The following is an 18,902-nucleotide window of genomic DNA, read 5'->3' on the forward strand; positions in this document are numbered from 1 at the left end:
TAATTTCTAAGATCTACTCTCTTAGCAACTTCCTGTTAGCTCTCAGCGAAGACTGTCACAGTACCCAGGAGAGTGCTTAGCTGAATTGCATTGAACGAATTCAGTTTTAATGAAACAGATTTCCTATATATTGAAGCTGAAAGGCAACCATCTCAGCTTGAGCTGTCATGGGCTGACTCCTTGAAATGAGGCCACACTGCTGAGTATGACAGTGTTCACCAGTTCGCTACTGATATCTAGTGATTTGAGGCTCACTCCCCAAAATTAAAATATGAAACTCACTAAGAATGGATATTGATTTTATTCCCCAGAGAGTATGCACAGAAAAAGACCTTATAGGTATTATACCTTAGTAAATTAAATTTACTAAAGTTAGTGACAATAATATTTTGGAGATTACTAACGTCATATAGACTTCCTATTTGTTTAGAGCTATGGGAACATAATGTGAGCCACTTAGGTAATTCTAATAGCCACATTAAGAAAGGTAAAAAGAAAAGATGAAGTCAATCTTAATAATACATTTTACTTAGTCTAATATATCTCAAATATTATAATTTCAACATGTAATCAATAAAAATATCAATGAGATACATTTCATCCTTTTTTTCTCACATTAAGTCTTTTTTTAAAAAATATATTTTATTGATTTTTCACAGAGAGGAAGGGAGAGAGATAGAGAGTTAGAAACATCGATAAGAGAGAAACATCAATCAGCCACCTCCTGCACATCTCCCACTGGGGATGTGCCCGCAACCAAGGTACATGCCCTTGACCGGAATCGAACCTGGGACCTTTCAGTCCGCAGGCCGACGCTCTATCCACTGAGCCAAACCGGTTTCGGCACATTAAGTCTTTGAGATCCAGTGTGTAGATTACATTACTGCACGTCTCAGTTCAGACCAGCCACATTTCAAGTGCTTAGCAGCCACACGTGGCTGGTGGCAATCATATTAGAGGCCCTTTCTGATAGTCCACCAGGCGAGCGGGCTTTGAGGAGGTGGGCGAGGAAGACATTGGTGAGTTGCCAGGCTCCTTTAAAAAGGAGCTGTGCCCGTGGCAGTCTTTGCTCGGTGACAGATCCGCTTTTCCTATCTGGGATTCTGAGGATGATAAGAACAAAGTGAAGGTTAAAGACACCTGCCCTCTATTCACTCAACGTCTTTGAGCTTCTCGGGATTTGCACGTGCATTTAGTTCGACCCAAGAAACATCTGCTATCTGCTGTCTTCTTGCATATCTGTTGATGACATTTAGTTTCATACCCACAGGTTTAGTTTTTTTCTTGGTTCTTTGTGCCAGTGTCCAAAAGTGGAAAATTATTTTCTTCCAGGATAAAAATATGTGAATGAAACTCAGATATACTTTGCAGGGAAGATAAATATAACACCCAGTCTTTGAGACAATGATAATAACAGGGCTGTGTGGGTATAAATGTGATAGTTACACTCAGGGCATAAGATTGCTGCTGGGTGACAGCCAGACTGACTATAAGTTTTGGGCATACATCATTTCTTTTTCCAGATTCTCAACCACATTGTTTCAAAGCACAGCTAAAAAAAAAAAAAAAAAAAAAAGCAAACTCCAACTAAAAACCCCCCACATGATTCCAAATCCACATAATGAAAACCATGGACACAAGGGGTGCTTATCATTCTGTGGACTTCCATGATATCTTGGATTTGCTTAAAAACAACAACACCCTGGTGTTCAGGAGGGAGTGGGTGGGAATACAGATGAAACAAGATTGGGTACAAGTTGAAGTTGAATGGGGGCACATGGAGTTCATACATTCTCTCACTTTTGCATAAGCTTGAAACTCACTTGAAATGCCACCAGATTTCCATTACTAATGTTCTGTTAATATTACTTCTATGTGTACTTACCCATAATTTACATAAATAAGATCACAGTGAACTTGTTTTGTAACAAGCTCTTTTCACTCAAAAGTACATTTAGTCTCTTATTTATAAGCCTTTTAGTTGTTCCAAAAATTTTTTTAAAATATATTTTATTGATTTTTTACAGTGAGGAAGGGAGAGGGAGAGTTAGAAACATCGATGAGAGAGGAACATCGATCAGCTGCCTCCTGCACAGCCCCCACTGGGGATATGCCCGCAACCAAGGTACATGCCCTTGACTAGAATCGAATCCGGAACCCTTCGGTCCGAAGGCCGAGGCTCTATCCACTGAGCCAAACCGGTCAGGGCTGTTTCCAATTTTTAACTAATATTATCAAACTTCTTGCACATGAACCTTTTCTGATTTGTATTACTGCTGACTCAGAGGTATGTGTATTTAATATTTTGATACATATTACCAAACTGCACTTAAGAAAGGTTGAACCTATTTATTATTTATTTATTTATTTATTTAATAATATATTTTATTGATGTTTTACAGAGAGGAAGGGAGATAGTTAGAAACATCGATGAGAGAGAAACATTGATCAGCTGCCTCCTGCACATCTCCTACTGGGGATGTGCCCGCAACCAAGGTACATGCCCTTGACCGGAATCAAACCTGGGACCTTTCAGTCCGCAGGCCGAGGCTCTATCCACTGAGCCAAACCAGTTTCGGCAAGAAAGTTTGAACCTATTTAATCTCATATCTAAGCCAACATCAACCTTTGTTAATTAGCTTTGCTAATACAATGAAAACATGTTATTTTATTGTTCAGATTATTTGTATTTCTTAACTGTCAAGAATAAAAATATTTTCATATGCTTATTAGCCATCTGTAGTGTGTGTGTGTAATATGCTTGTTCATGTTCTTTATCAGATTGTCTGTTAAGGTGTTGAGCCTTTTTATTGACAGACTAGAGGCCTGATGCACGAAATTCATGCAAGGGACTCGGCCCTTGCAGCCACAGTGGCTGCCTGCCTGGGCCCTCACAGCCCCAGCTTCATCTGGAAGGTTGTTCCGCTGTTTGACCTTCTGGTCTAATTTGCATATTATGCTTTTATTATTATAAATAATAGCTCTTGGCATATTAATGACACATACCTTTTGTCATATACATTGCAAATATTCTCTTGGGTTATTGCTGCAACTTCAATTATGGGGTATGTGTGGGTGTGTAGGTGTTTTCCCCTACCATGTAGTAATTTTTAATATTATGTAACCTAAACTTTAATATTTTGGGGTTTTGGAGTCATGTTTAAAAAGTCCTTTCTCAACACAGGACTATGAAACTATTCCAATATTCATTTATTCTTAGCTTACCTTTTCATTATTAAAATGCTGTTGTAAAATGTGAATATTATAATACTTAATATAGACGATTTCTTGTAATTTTAACCCCACAGATAAACACCATCAATAGTTTATATTTATAGCCCTAGCCAGTTTGGCTCAGAGGATAGAGCGTCAGCCTGTCGACTGAAGGGTCCTAGGTTTGATTCTGGCCAAGGGCACATGCCCAGGTTGTGGGCTTGATCCCCAGTAGGGGGTGTGCAGGAGGCAGCTGATCAATAATTCTCTCTCATCATTGATTTTTCTGTTGCTCTGTCCCTTTCCCTTCTTCTCTGAAATCAATAAAAAATATGTTTAAAAAAAGTCTACTAAGCCCTGACTGGTTTGGCTCAGTGGCTAGAGCGTCGGCCCGTGGACGGAAGGTCCCAGGTTCGATTCAGGTCAAGCGCATGTGCCTTGGTTGTGGGCACATCCCCAGTGGGGGGTGTGCAGGAGGCAGCTGATGGATGTTTCTCTCTTGTCGATGTTTCTAACTCTCTATCCCTCTCCCTTCCTCTCTGTAAAAAATCAATAAAATATATTTTTAAAAAAGTCTACTGAGAATCTGACTTCAATTTTTACATGTAAGTCATAAATCCATTTGGAATGTATTCTGGGATGTTGAATAAGGTAAAGATCTATTTTTATCCCACAAATCTAGCTGGTTGTCCTTAAATACTTTATTGAATTAATCTTTGATTGACCAGACAGCAAATATGGTAAATATCCTATATGTACTCAGGCTTGACTTCTATCCCATGACTGTTTATTCCTACTCCATTCCCATCCTATATTTATTATTCTTGCTTTACAATATGCTTTGCTATTTGATCATATAATTCCCTTTTATGAATTTCTCCTCTATTTTCTTGGCATTTTAATATTTTTTTCTTTGAGTGAATTCTGGAGGAATTTTGCTTAGTTCCAAAGCAAGAAGACAATAAAAAAGCTCTTAAATTCTATGGGGACTAAGACTGGAATTGTGCTAAATTTGTGGACTAATTTAGTGAGAACTGAAGAATAGATTATAGAGTAACAAATTTCGAAATAAGTCATAAAAAAACAGAAATAATGATTTAATGAAGTATACTTGTATTAGGACATTTTGGGTAGTAAATGACAAAAATCCAGATAAAACCCAAGTTTAAGCATAAAAGAGCTTATTAAATCATTTAACTGAGAAGCTTTAGACATGTCCAGATCCCTGGACTCAAATAATATCCAGGTTGGCTTTTTTAGCTTCAATTATAGATAAACCGCTATGTGATAGCAGAGGTGGCCTGTCCGTTCCATGCTTATTTAATCTTTAGCACCTGCAACATCAGAGGAAGAGAGTCTTTTTCTTTATCATGCCAGTGAAAGTACCAATGATGATTGTCACTGCCAGACCTGGATCAAGTGCAGAAGTGGGGGCAGGGTGGGAAGGTGGGAATCAGGTGGTCTGGAACCACAAAAGCTACAGTTGGGAGGATGCTTTGTTGAAAGGAAGTGACTGTTGAATAATCAAACAAAATACAGAGTTATATACTATAACTAAAGGCCTGGTGCACAAAATTCTTTCCCTGGGCCGGGGGGGTGGGGGGAGGGCGGGGAATCACTCAGCCCAGCCTGCACCCTCTCCAATCCGGGATGCCTCAGGGGATGTCCGATTGCCTCTTGCAATCCGGAACCACTGGCTCCTAACCGCTCACCTGCCTGCCTGCCTGACCACCCCTAACTGCTCCCCTACTGGCCTGATCATCCCTAACTGCCTCTGCCTCGCCCTGCACCCAGGACCCAGGATTCCCTCCCTCTGGCCAGCCACAGGCACCCAGGACCCGGGCCGGCTTCGCCTGGGCCAGCCGCAGCTTCAGGGGACTGTGGGTGGGTGGCTTTGCCCAGGCTGCAGCTGCAGGCACCCGGGACCACGGGGCAGGCAGCTTGTCCCTCTCCCGGACTGCAGCCCCAGCTGCTGGTGCCTGGGACTGTGGGGCGTGTGGCTTGTCCCTCTCCTGGGCCGCAGGTGCAGGCGTAGCCACTGGTGTCTGGGACTGTGGGGCTTGGGGTGGGTGGCTTGTCCCTCTCCTGGGCCGGAGTCTGGCTGGTCCCCATTCCTCTCTCCCCAGTGTTGAGTGTCTGAGCCATTAAGGCATGATGGTGTGAGGGCATGATGACCATTTGCATATTAGCTCTTTATTATATAGGATACCCATTTACTTATAAAAAGATTTTAAAGAAGCATTAAAGAATATTACTAAGTTAAAGTTCTAATACTATTTTTCAGCATATCAGAAGTTACTTTGGGGCTGCCCTGGTGTGTCTAAGTGGTTGAGCATTGACCTATGAACCAGGAAGTCAAGGTTCATTCTGGTAGGGGCACATGCCTGGTCCCCAGTAAGGGGTGTGCGTGGTGGGGGGGATGCAGCCTATCAATGATTCTCTCTCATCATTGACATTTCTGTCTCTCTCTCCCTCTCCTTTCCTCTCTGAAATCAACTAAAAAAATATCTTCTATATAATAAAAGCCTAAGCAACTGTTACAGCAGAATGACCAGAATGACTGGTCATTATGATGTGCACTGATCACCAGGGGGCAGATGCTCAATGCAGGAGCTGCCCCCTGGTGGTCAGTGCACAGAAGCTGGGCTCACGGCTGGCGAGCATAGTGGTGGTGGCAGGAGACTCTCCCACTTAGCAGCAGTGCTAAGGAGTAGTGAGCCGAGCAGTAAGGAACAGCAAGCAGGTGGGCAGTAAGGAGCGAGGGCTCCCGGACTGCAAGAGGGATCCTGGACTGTGAGATAGCACAGGCCAGGCTGAGGGGCCCCTCCAGTGCACTAATTTTGTGCACTGAGCCTTTTGTGTGTGTGTGTACATATATATTTTTTAAATAGTAGAGGTTGAAAATTAGTGACCCATTGACTGTATCTAGCTGGCAGAGGTGTTTTGTTTGTTCTGTATAATATTATTAAAAATATATTGTTTTATCTTGGCTGGGTAGTTCAGTTGATTAGAGCATCATCCTGATATGCCAATGTTGTGGGTTTGATTCCTGGGCACATACAAGAATCAACCAATGAATGTAAAAATAAGTGGAACAACAAATCTCTTTCTCTCTCTTTACAAAAAAAATTAATATAAAAAATATGGTGGTCTTGTTTTTCATGGGAAAAAAATCAGAAAACCTGGCAACACTGAGTCCTCATTCCTGCAAGAACTGGCTGGACTTTAGATGAGACATCTAAACTATCACTCTATCCTCTACCACTCCTTATGTTCTTACATTTAGTCTATTCCTTCACTTATGAACCCTTCTTAGTCTTTAATTTAGGTGTTTGAGTCTGCAATCTCTGGCCTCTATGATTACAGAATGCTAGTACCAGAAGAGATAACAAGAGGTCATCTTGTCTAGCAGGCTCCTTCCTCCTCTCTTTATCCTCTAAGGGATGGAGAAATGAGGTCCAAAGGCTTTACACACCGGACCAATTTCATACAGCTCATGCAAACAGGGTTCTATTATATGCCATTAGAACCCTTCCTCAGATCCTAGGTCTGAGGGTAAAACTTTTCAGGTTCAAGGACTCTGTGCTGAAAACTCTTGCTTTATCAGGCTCTGAGGCTGAGACCTTAATCCGGTAAGCTAGGCTCCAAGTGAGGCCACTTGCCTGTGAGGTTCTAGATTACAAATCTTAAATATCTGTCCCTAATCTTCCCAGCCTTATTCTCTATTGCTTAGCTGCATATATCTCATATTCCTGGGATGTGTGTGTGTATGTATGTGTTATCCAAATATACCCTAAGCTTTCCAACCTATCTGATTTAGTGTTATTCTCTCCACATAGATTACCCTTCTCCAATCTCTGCCTGACATAATTTTTTCCATCTTTTAAAGTCTACTTGAATGCCATCTCATCATAAAGTTCAGTAGTTAAGAAGGTAGTCTGCATGAAACAGACTTGGTTTGAAATCCTGGCTCTGTCCTTTACCTGCCATGTGATGTTAGATAATTTATCTAATCTCTGTAAGCCTCAGTTTCATCATCTGTAAAAGAAGAACATTCCCTTTTACAAATGGGTTGACCATAATCTCACTGGTTAAAAGTTTTTCTATGTACTATAGGAATCCTGTCTTAATTTAGTTATTCATAGTAGTTATTCTAATATTCAATATACTAATTTTTCATATTACTAGTTATTCATCACATATTATAAGTATGCTATTATATTTTATAATCATACTAGAGGCCCGGTGCACAAAAATTTGTGCACTCGGGGGGGAGGAGGGTCCCTCAGCCCGGCCTGTGCCCTCTTGCAGTCTGGGACCCCTTGGGAGATAATGACCTGCTGGCTTAGGCCTGCTCCCGAGTGGCAGAGGGCAGGCCCAATCCCTAGGTGCCCACAGCACCTGGTCGGGCTCAGAGCAGGGCCGATTGGGGAGTTGGGGCGCCGCCCCCTGTCATGCACAGAGCAGGGCGGATCAGGAGGTTGTGATGCCACCCTCAGTCACGCTCAGGATAGGGCCGATTGGGGGGTTGGGGCACCGCCCCCTGTCACACTCAAGGCAGGGTCGACGGGGAGGTTGCAGCGCACCCCCTGTTACACACAGAGCAGGGCCCATCAGGGGGTTGGGGTGCTGCCCCCTGTCACGCACAGAGCAGGGCCCATTAGGGGGGTTGGGGCTCTGTACCCTGTCACGCACAGAGCAGGGCCCATCAGGGGGTTGGGGAGCTCCCCCCTGTCATGCACAGAGCAGGGCCCATCAGGGGGTTGAGGAGCTCCCCGCTGTCACTCACAGAGTAGGGCCAATAGGGGAATTGGGGCACCGCCCCCTGTCACACACAGAGCAGGGCGGATCAGGGGGTTGGGGTGCCGCCACTGTCACACTCAGGGCAGGGCCGATGGGGAGGTTATGGCTCTACCCGGTCACACATAGAGCAGGGCCCGTGGGGTGGGGGGGTTGGGGCGCCACACCCTGTCACACACAGAGCCGCAGGGCGATCAGGGGGTTGGGGAGCTCCCCCCTATCAGGCACAGAGCAGGGCCGATCAGGGGGTTGGGGCACCTTCCCCTGTCAGGAACAGAGCAGGGCCAATAGGGAGGTTGTGGCCCCGCACCCTGTCACACACAGAGCCGCAGGGCGATCAGGGGATTTGGGTGCTGCCCAGTCACGCTGATCCCGGTTCCGGGAGGCCTCGTGGCTCCGCTGATCCTGGTGCTGGGAGGCATATTACCCTTTTACTATATAGAATAGAGGCCTGGTGCATGGGTGGGGGCTGGCTGGTTTGCCCTGAAGGGTGTCCTGGATCAGGGTGGGGGTCCCCACTGGGGTGCCTGGCCAGCCTGGATGAGGGGATGATGGCTGTTTGCAGCTGGTCACACACCCTTCAGGGTGGGGGTCCCCACTGGGGTGCCTGGCCAGTCTGGGTGAGGGGCTGAGGGCTGTTTTCAGGTTGGCAGGTGACTGAAGCTCCAAACCGCTCCTTCCTTCCTTCCTTCCTTCCTTCCTTCCTTCCTTCCTTCCTTCCTTCCTTCCTTCCTTCCTTCTCTTTCTTTCTTTCTTTCTTTCTTTCTTTCTTTCTTTCTTTCTTTCTTTCTTTCTTTCTTTCTTTTCTCTCTCTCTCTCTCTCTCTCTCTCTCTCTCTCTCTCTCTCTCTCTCTTTCTTTCTTTTTTTTATTCTGGGCCAGCTTTAGCTCTGGCTCCAACTCTGAGGCCTCAGCTGCTGAAAGCAGGTATCTGGTTTGTTTAGGTTCTACAATCGAAACTCTGTATCAACTCCAGCTCTGAGATCCCAGCCGGCTGAAAGCTGGTTTCTGGGGTTTTGGTTAGCTTCTATATTTGTAAGAATGTTTCAAACTGCAAGCTCAGAGGCCAGCAAGGCAGGTGGGGAACGTTGCAGTCCTCTGTCACTGAAGCAAGCAAGCCTCATGTTCAGTTTAAGATGCCTGGCTGCCGGCCACCATCTTGGCTGGCAGTTAATTTGCATATCGCCCTGATTAGCCAATGGGAAGGGTAGCGGTCGTATGCTAATTACCATGTTTCTCTTTTATTAGATAGGACTAGAGGCCCGGTGCACAAAAATTTGTGCACTCGAGGGGGAGGAGGGTCCCTCAGCCCTGCCTGTGCCCTCTCGCAGTCTGGGACCCCTCGGGAGATAACGACTTGCTGGCTTAGGCTCATTCCCGGGTGGCAGAGGGCAGGCCCAATCCCTAGGTGCCCACAGCACCTGGTCGGGCTCAGAGCAGGGCCGATTGGGGAGTTGGGGCGCCTCCCCCTGTCATGCACAGAGCAGGGTGATCAGGAGGTTGTGATGCCACCCTCAGTCACGCTCAGGGTAGGGCCGATTGGGGGGTTGGGGCGCTGCCTCCTGTCACACTCAAGGCAGGGTCGATGGGGAGGTTGCGGTGCCACCCCTGTCACGCACAGAGCAGGGCGGATCAGGGGGTTGTCGTGCCACCCCTGTCACATACAGAGCCGGCCGATCAGGGGGTTGGGGTGCTGCCCCCTGTCATGCACAGAGCAGGGCCCATCAGGGGGGTTGGGGCTCCATACCCTGTCACACACAGAGCAGAGCCCATCAGGGGGGTTGGGGCTCCGTACCCTGTCACATACAGAGCAGGGCCGATAAGGGGGTTGGGGAGCTCCCCCCTGTCACGCACAGAGCAGGGCCGATCAGGAGGTTGTGATGCCACCCTCAGTCACACTCAGGGTACGGCCAATTGGGGGGTTGGGGCACGACCCCCTGTCACACTCAAGGCATGGTCGATGAGGAGGTTGGGGCGCCACCCCGTCACGCACAGAGCAGAGCCGATCAGGGGGTTGGGGCACTCCCCCTTGTCACACTCAGGGCAGGGCCGATGGGGAGGTTGCGGCTCCACCTTGTCACACACAGAGCAGGGCCAATGGGGGGATTCGGGGGCCGCACCCTGTCATACACAGAGCAGGGCGGATAGGGAGGTTGTGACCCTGCCCCCTGTCACACACAGAGCCGCAGGGCGATCAGGGGGTTTGGGCGCTGCCCCCTGTCACGCTGATCCCGGTGCTGGGAGGCATATTACCCTTTTATTATATAGGATACAGGCCTGGTGCACAGGTGGGGGCCGGCTGGTTTGCCCTGAAGGGTGTCCTCGATCAGGGTGGGGGTCCCACTTGGGTGCCTGGCCAGCCTGGGTAAGGGGCTGATGGCTATTTGCAGCTGGTCACACACCCTTCAGGGTGGGTGTCCCCACTGGGGTGCCTGGCCAGTCTAGGTGAAGGGCTGAGGGCCGTTTTCAGGCTGGCAGATGACTGAAGCTCCCAACTGCTCCTTTTTTCCTTTTTTTTTTTTTTTATTCTTGGATTTATGGCTGTCACTGGAGCTGAGAGCCGGCTTTAGCTGTGAGACCTCGCTGCTGAAAGCAGGTTTCTGGCTTTGTTTACTTTCTGTATTTGAAACTTTGTTGCGACTCCAGCTCTGAGTTCCCGGCTGACTGAAAACAGGTTTCTGGGGTTTTGTTTAGCTTCTATATTTGTAACAATGTTTCTTAGCAGCTCAGAGCCCAGCAGCGGCAGGTGGGGAACGTTTGAGTCCTCCGTCACTGAAGCAAGCAAGCCTCCTGTTCGTGTCAGTAGCCTGGCTGCTGGCCGCCATCTTGGCTGGCAGTTAATTTGCATATCACCCTGATTAGCCAATGGGAAGGGTAGCGGTTGTACAGCTAATTACCATGTTTATCTTTTATTAGATAGGATTTTCACAATAGATGAGGGCAGGGACTTAGTCTTACATGTGTTTATATTTTTCACAGTACTTAATAAGAGCTTGCAATTTCTTAATTACTGAATTAATGAATATGAGTACAATCTTTCTGAGATGTTCATCTACACTAATAAAAGAGAAACATGGTAATTGGCGTACCACCGCTACCCTTCCCGTTGGCTAATCAACGAGATATGCAAATTAACTGTCAGCCAAGATGGCGCCGGCAGCCAGGGAGCTGAGAACAGGAGGCTTGGTTGCCCCAGCGATGGAGGAAGCCAAGGTTCCCCGTTTGCAGCTGAGGGGCTCTGAGCTCCTGAAGCAACAACTCCAAAAGATACAATGTTTCAATTATAGAAGCTAAAAGATGGTGGTTAATTTGCATACTCAGGCTCCAAGCAGAGCGAAGCCAAACAGCCCTGAAGCGGCAGGGCAAAGAGGCCTCAGGGACCCAGGATCAGCGGAGCCGACAGGCCTCCTGCCCGGGATCAGCGGAGCTGAGAGGCCTCCCGGCTCTGGGATCAGAGGAGCCGCAAGGCCTCAGGACCCTGGGATCAGCGGAGCTGAGAGGCCTCCCAGCCCTGGGATCAGCAGAGCCTCGAGGCCTCAGGACCCCCGGATCAGCGGAGCTGGGAGGCGTCCTGGCCCCGGGATCAGCGGAGCCGAGAGGCCTCAGGACCCTGGGATCAGCGGAGCTGAGAGGCCTCCCGGCTCTGGGATCAGAGGAGCCGCAAGGCCTCAGGACCCTGGGATCAGCAGAGCCGAGAGGCCTCAGGACCCTGGGATCAGCGGAGCTGAGAGGCCTCCCGGCTCTGGGATCAGAGGAGCCGCAAGGCCTCAGGACCCTGGGATCAGCAGAGCCGAGAGGCCTCCCGGCCCTGGGATCAGAGGAGCCGCGAGGCCTCAGGACCCTGGGATCAGAGGAGCCGCGAGGCCTCAGGACCCTGGGATCAGCAGAGCCGAGAGGCCTCCCGGCCCCGGTTATCAGCAGAGCCGCAAGGCCTCCCGCCCCGCGATCAGTGGAGCTGAGAGGCCTCCCGGCTCTGGGATCAGAGGAGCCGCAAGGTCTCAGGACCCTGGGATCAGCAGAGCCGAGAGGCCTCAGGACCCTGGGATCAGCGGAGTCGCGAGGCCTCCCGGCCCCCGGATCAGCGGAGCCAAGAGGTCCCCCAGCCCCGGTTATCAGCGGAGCTGAGAGGCCTCCCAGCACCGGGATCAGTATGACAGGGGGCAGCGATCAAACCCCTGATCGCCCTGCGGGCTCTGGGTGTGACAGGGTGCGGAGCCCCAACGCTCTGATCGGCCCTGCTCTGTGTGTGACAGGGGGGAGCTCCCCAACCCCCTGATGGGCCCTGCTCTGCGTGTGACAGGGGGGAGCTCCCCAACCCCCTGATGGGCCCTGCTCTGTGCGTGACAGGGGATGCCGCTGCAACCTCCCTATCGACCCTGCCTTGAGTGTGACAGGGGGCGGTGCCCCAACCCCCCAATCGGCCCTACCCTGAGCGTGACTGAGGGTGGCATCGCAACCTCCTGATCTGCCCTGCTCTGTGCATGACAGGGGGCGGTGCCCCAACTCCCCAATCAGCCCTGCTCTGAGCCCCACCAGGGGCTGCACCTAGGGATTGGGCCTGCCCTCTGCCACCGAGGAGCAGGCCTAAGTCAGCAGGGCGTTATCTCCCGAGGGGTCCCAGACTGTGAGAGGGCACAGGCCGGGGTGAGGGACCCCCCTTCCACCCAAGTGCACAATTTTTTGTGCACCGGGCCTCTAGTAAATTCTATAAAAACCAGAATACAATAGTAACAGCTGAATCTCATATTATTACCTTATGAGGACCTTTGGAGATTCCCCTCCCCCCATGGCTCTATACCAAAACTATATTTCTCTTAAGCAACTTATGCTAAGAACCTCAGAGCCTAATTTGTGGTGGCACCCCTCTAGCACACAAGAGCTTTTGGCATGATTTATTATTTTGTATTAACATACCCCCCCCTTTATTTTATTTTCCAATTAGTTTTTGTATCTATTTTCTCTTCTAATCATTTTCTTCTATTACAGTATCTCTCTTTCTGAGCACATTTAATCTTTTGTGAGAGGTAGAGTATCAATCAATAATATATGTTATAAAATAAAAAATAGCTGTTAAACCTTGTTAAAGCATCTTATTTTTAAAAATCTAATTCAGAGAGCTGTCATCTACTTCAAGGCCACTAGGAGAGCACTTCTCCAATTTCCTATCCCACTTAAAAACTCATTCTTTAAGAGAGCAACATCTTATTTGTCCTTATAAAATACTAGAGGCCCGGTGCATGGATTTGTGCACCAGTGGGGTCCCTCAACCTGGCCTGCAGGGATTGGGCCAAAACTGGCTCTCCGACACCTCCAAGGGGTCCTGGATTGCGATAGGGTGCAGGCCAGGCTGAGGGACCGCCCCCCCCCACCCCGGGCACGATTGGGGTCAGAGAGGGACTGTGGGAGGGCTCCAGGGCGTGTCTGGCCTGTCTCACCCAGTCCTGATTGGCTGGACCCCACCAGCAAGCAAACCTACCGGTCGGAGCGTCTTCCCCCTGGTGGTCAGTGTGCATCATAGTGACTGGTCAAATGGTGGAATGGTTGGACACTTAGCATATTAGGCTTTCATTATATAGGATATTTATCTTTAGAATACAGATAAGTAAAAAGCAGAGTAGCTAAACAAACAAGAAATACCATCTGGTAAGAATCGTATACACTGCTGTTTTATAACCCACTTTTCTCTCATAACAATGTATTTTACATTATCTTTCATTATCATTAAATAGTTTTTTACATCACCATTTTTTTTTCCTTTGGTGTGTGTGTGTTAATCCTCACCAGAGGATATTTTTCTTTTCTTTTTTTAAAAAATATATTTTTATTGATTTCAGAGAGGAAGGAAAAGGGAGAGGGAGAGAAACATTCAAGATGAGAGAGAATCATGGATCGGCTGCCTCCTTCAAGTCCCCCACTGGGGATCGAGCCCACAACCCAGGCATGTGCCTTTGACTGGAATCAAACCTGGGACCTTTCAGTTCGCAGGCTGATGCTCTATCCACTGAGACAAACTGGCTAGGGCCAGAGGATATTTTCCATTGATTTTTAGAGAGAGTGGAAAGGAGGGGGAGAGACAGAGAGAAATATTGATGTGAGAGAGACCCATCGATTGGTTGCCTCCTGTATGTGTCCTGACCAGGGCCAAGGATGAAGCCGCAACTGGTATGTGCCCTTGACTGGAATCGAATCCGGGACCCTTCAGTCTGCAGGCTGACGCTCTATCCATTGAGCCAAACCAGCTAGGGCTACATCACTATTTTTAATGGCTCAAAGCATCCCACTGATTCTGAATCAAGGTAGTTAATCAGACAGATTGCAACTCCACATTCTCTCCTAGAAAACGTGAGAATGCTCTTATTTAAACCAATATGAGTGACCTTCTCTTATCCACAACCATGTTCTCTATGTCTAAGAAGTATGGGTGTAATACATTTAACTTATCTTTTGTTGGTGGACAAGCTGAATTGAACTCCACCCAGCTAAATGTGTATGTGAAGTTTTGATTATTTCCTTTTGAGAATTTCCTAGAAGTATACGTACTTAGTCAAAGTATTTTAAGGATGTTGATACACAGTTCTAAAATGCCTGGAGGAGAGGAAAGAGGTACCAATTTCTATTCTCACCTGCAATACCTGTTTCACCGAACTCTTGTCCAACACATATTATTTTCTTTCTAATCTTTGCCAATGTAATAGGCATTAAATATGCTATTTATATTTATCACGAATGTGGCTGAACATACCTATTTATTGGCCATTTTATATGTACCTTTTGGTATATACTTTCTATTTTCGTTACTCTTGCCAGTTTGTGAGGTTTTAAATGATTAGCATCCATACCTACCTTGTCATCTTTCTTCCCAGCTCTGCCTCCTATCAAAACTAACTTATATGCTTGGTTTATGCACTTGTCTCCTATTTCTTTAGGAATTCATTGTTATCCTCTTTCCTGCCAGTATCTGTAACTCTGGCTACCATTTCCCCCTCTTGCACTAAGAAACATCACTAAGTCTCTTCTTCTTAAAGAAAAGCTCCAAGTCTTTTTCTTTCACTTGCCGTTCTCCTCTGGCCACTGACCTTTCCCTTTTCCTTTACAGCTCAAGAGACCGTAAGGACTATGAACAGTGCCTTATGTGTCATAGATGCTTAATAAATATATAAACTTCTTGAAAGAACTGTCTTCACATGCTGCACCCACTTCATTACTCTCTCCAATTCACCACAGACTTACTTTAAGCTCTTCAATGCCTTCTTTATTGCAAAGATTTCAATATCAGAATTATATCATATAAACACATGTATGTGAAAAAAAGGAAGATAGCCCTAGCTGGTTTGGCTCAGTGGATAGAGTGTGGGCCTGTGGACTGAGGGGTCCCGGGTTCGATTCCGTCAAGGGCACATGTCCAGGTCTCGGGCTCACTCCCCGGTAGGGGGCGTGTGCAGGAGGCAGCCGATCCATGATTCTCTCTCATCACGGATGTTTCTCTCCCTCTCTCTGAAATCAATAAAAATGTATTTTAAAAAAAGGAAGGATACGAAATGGGTTTCCCCCAATAAACTCAACTATGTAAAGAATATTCATGCGGAGAAAAAACTGATAGGTAACCCATGAAAATTTTACGTTACTTCTGGGTAGTTAAATGATGAGTTTTTGTTTTTCTTTAAAAAAATTTCCCCCACAACTTTAAGAGCAAGAATAATTTGCTTTGACATCAGACGACATTACAATGTACATTAGGAATTCTCAACTTACATTTTCTAAAAGGAGGCAGAAAACGAGAAGTGACAGGGAGGAGCTGGGGGCCACACCTCCTTTCCCCGCGAGGCTCAGAACGAGAGGGCGTGGCCCGCCGGGGTCCCAGGCCGGCGCTCCCGCGGGCCAGGCCTGGACGACCTCCGATCAGCACGACCGCCTCTTAAAAGGGCCGCTTGCCCTTCCGCGCCTCCAAACACTCGGGCATCTCAGCCTATCGGCTTACTACCCCACTCCGCGGGTAGCCGTCCGTCGCCTCCGGTTGCCCTGGTAACAGGCAGCGGACCCAACACGTTTCTCAAGACTCTACCCAGAATGCTGCGCACCTTCCCTCATTCACTTCCGGCTCGGAGGGCTAACTCCTCCGGAAGTAGATGCCGGTTACGCCCAGCCTGGTATTTGGCCGCTGAGGGCGCCGCGCTGCTCGCTGCGGGAAGGCTGTAATCTCACCCAATTTGTTACACTAGATAAATGGATCATCTGTTAATTATTAACAAGCCGAAAGGCGTAAAGCACTTTAAAACGCTTTGCAGTGTCATTTGTTGCTGAGGCATATTTAGAGAACTTTAAACAACTTACTATAAAAACAATTAGTTTTGTTTTAGAAGATGAAGGCAAGCTAAGCAAAACAAACCCAAACCCAGATCGTACCGTACCCATCAGAACCAACCACTATGGACACTTCGGAGCTGTCTTCCAGGAGGAATCCCGTTGTGTATGTTGTTTTGTAACTTAAAAACTTTTCATGAACACATTTAATTGAGAAAAGACACTTAACAACATGGCTGCATGTATTCCATTTTACCTCATGTGGGACATGTAAACTTTTTATCCTTTTTTGCTTTTAATTAGTGCTGCAATCCAGAAATGAAAATCCTTAGAGCCAAATCTTGGCCCATACTCTCATTTCTTTGCGGTAATTATTTTTCTTTTATAAGTTAGTCATTGGCACTTCCCTATCTTTCCTTGAATGCCCATTCTACCCCCATGTCTTTATACTGTAAGTGGAGAATTTACACGCAGGGCATCCAAAGCCTACTCAATTTTTAAAGTTTTAATTTTCTGATTGTAAAGGTAATACGTGCTTATTGTAGAACATTGGGAAAATTCAGAAGAACATAATAAATAATATAACACCGGACAACTACTGATTATATTTTTTTGGCATAAATTATTCTAGGTTTCTCTCTGTTGCCTTCAGAATGAATATTGAAAACGTGTTTGCTAATTTGGTAGGGAAAGAGTCATCTTTTAACTTGCATTTCTTTGCTTATTCATGTAGCTGAATAATATTTCAAATGTTTATAGGCCGGCCCTGGCCTGTGTGGCTTAGTAGGTTGGGCGTGTACTGTGCACCAGAAGGTTGCTGGTTCAATTCCTGGTCGGGGGCACGTGCCCAGGGTTCAGGCCCAGTCCCCGGTGGGGGCATGTGGGAGGCAGCCAATTGATGTGTCTTTCTGACATGGATGTTTCTCTCCTTCTCCCTTCTCCCTCTCTCTTAAAAAAGGGTCAATGGAAATAGTTTAAAAATTGTTTATAGGCTATGGTCCATTTCAAGCCCATTTTCTCTAGCTGGCCTCCCTTGAGTTTTCCATACTAAACACACTAATTTCTAATGATCTAGTTTTGCATATATATGTACTTCACTCCATAACTAGATTGGAAGCTGGTTGTGTGGTCCTGGATAAATTATTCAGTTTTACCAAGCTCACTTTCCTTATTGGCAAAATAGTGATAATAATACTTACCTTGCTGGGTTGTAGTGGGAACCAGAAATAATGTTACCAAGGTGAGCTCGATAAAAAGTGGATTTTTAAAAACGTATAGCTTTAGCATTCTAGTACACAGGAGGTGTTCATGTTTTTATAATATTTCAAATGATTAAACAATCCTAGCATCCCATCCAGTTTAGATATTTATTAAGCATCTGTGACACGTAAGGCACTGTTCATAATCCTCAAGGCCTCTTGAGCTTTTATTATTTAGATACGTTTCTCAGATAAACCATAATATCTTCTTCAACCTCAGCAATTCTCTTATTATTCTGTTTCTGCCACCATGCCTGACTTATCATAATAGGTGCTGAATAAATGTGTGAGCTGAACTAAGTAATTAATTAGCTAATGTTTAGAGAGAGAAAGAAAGGGGGAGAGAGAAAGAGAAACATCCACCTGTTGTCCCGCTCACCCATGCATTCACCCTTGACTCCTGCATGTGCCTCCACCCGGATCACACCTGCAACCTGCAGCCTTGGCCTATGGGGACAAGGCTCGAACCAAGGCTGACCTGAATAATTTAGTATGAAAAGGAAACTCACATAAATTAAAATCTGATAGGCTGCGATGAAAGCCATAACAGGTACAAAGTATTTTGCATATGGGGAGGTAAGGACAGGTTAACCTTTAAAAAATCCTCACCTGAAGATATGTTTGTTTTTTAAAAATTGACTTAGAGGGAGTGGAAGGGAAAGAGAGAGAGAGAAACATCCATTGGTTGCCACCCCTAAGCACCCCGATCAAATCCACAACCTAGCTATATGCCCTGATCGGGAATCGAACTCACAACCTTTGTTTTTCTTTTAATATATTTTATTGATTTTTTACAGAGAGGAAGGGAGAGGGATAGAGAGTTAGAAACATCGATGAGAGAGAAACATCGATCAGCTGCCTCCTGCACATCTCCCCACTGGGGATGTGCCTGCAACCCAGGTACATGCCCCTGACCGGAATCGAACCTGGGACCCTTGAGTCCGCAGGCCGACGCTCTATCCACTGAGCCAAACCGGTTAGGGCGAACCCGCAACCTTTTGGTGTATCGGATGCCACTCCAACCAACCGAGCCACCGTGGGAGGGCAAGGAGAGACTAATTTTGCTGACAGTATCAGGGAATGCCCTGTGGAGCTGGTAGATCTGACCAGGACCAGAATAAGGACTGAGGAAAGGGGCTTGAAGATGGAAGTATGAGTTAAGAAGGAAGAGTGGGTCAGTGGGCCCAGATGAAGCAAAACAAAAGTACTTGGTCCTATAGTTTGTGGCTTTTGATGTGACCAGTGGTTATAATTGCAGCTGTCAAACATTTCTGGAAAACGCCGCTTTCAATCTGGCTTTAGGCGTGAGGGGAGGGGCAGGTCAGGGGCT

The 18,902-nt window shown here is 46.8% G+C and overlaps 1 long non-coding RNA gene across 1 annotated transcript; it reads right to left on the minus strand.

Annotated features, from left to right (window-relative positions):
• Positions 1–844: 844 nt before the first annotated feature.
• Positions 845–16,090, minus strand: LOC132227840 (uncharacterized). The gene is made up of 2 exons (XR_009451244.1): positions 15,765–16,090; positions 845–1,103 (listed from the first exon to the last, which is right to left on the minus strand). It is a non-coding gene; the product is annotated as an uncharacterized LOC132227840 (long non-coding RNA).
• Between the last annotated feature and the right edge of the window lie 2,812 nt (positions 16,091–18,902).

Source organism: Myotis daubentonii, chromosome 2, assembly GCF_963259705.1.
Source record: "Myotis daubentonii chromosome 2, mMyoDau2.1, whole genome shotgun sequence".
Taxonomy (NCBI): Eukaryota; Metazoa; Chordata; class Mammalia; order Chiroptera; family Vespertilionidae; genus Myotis; species Myotis daubentonii.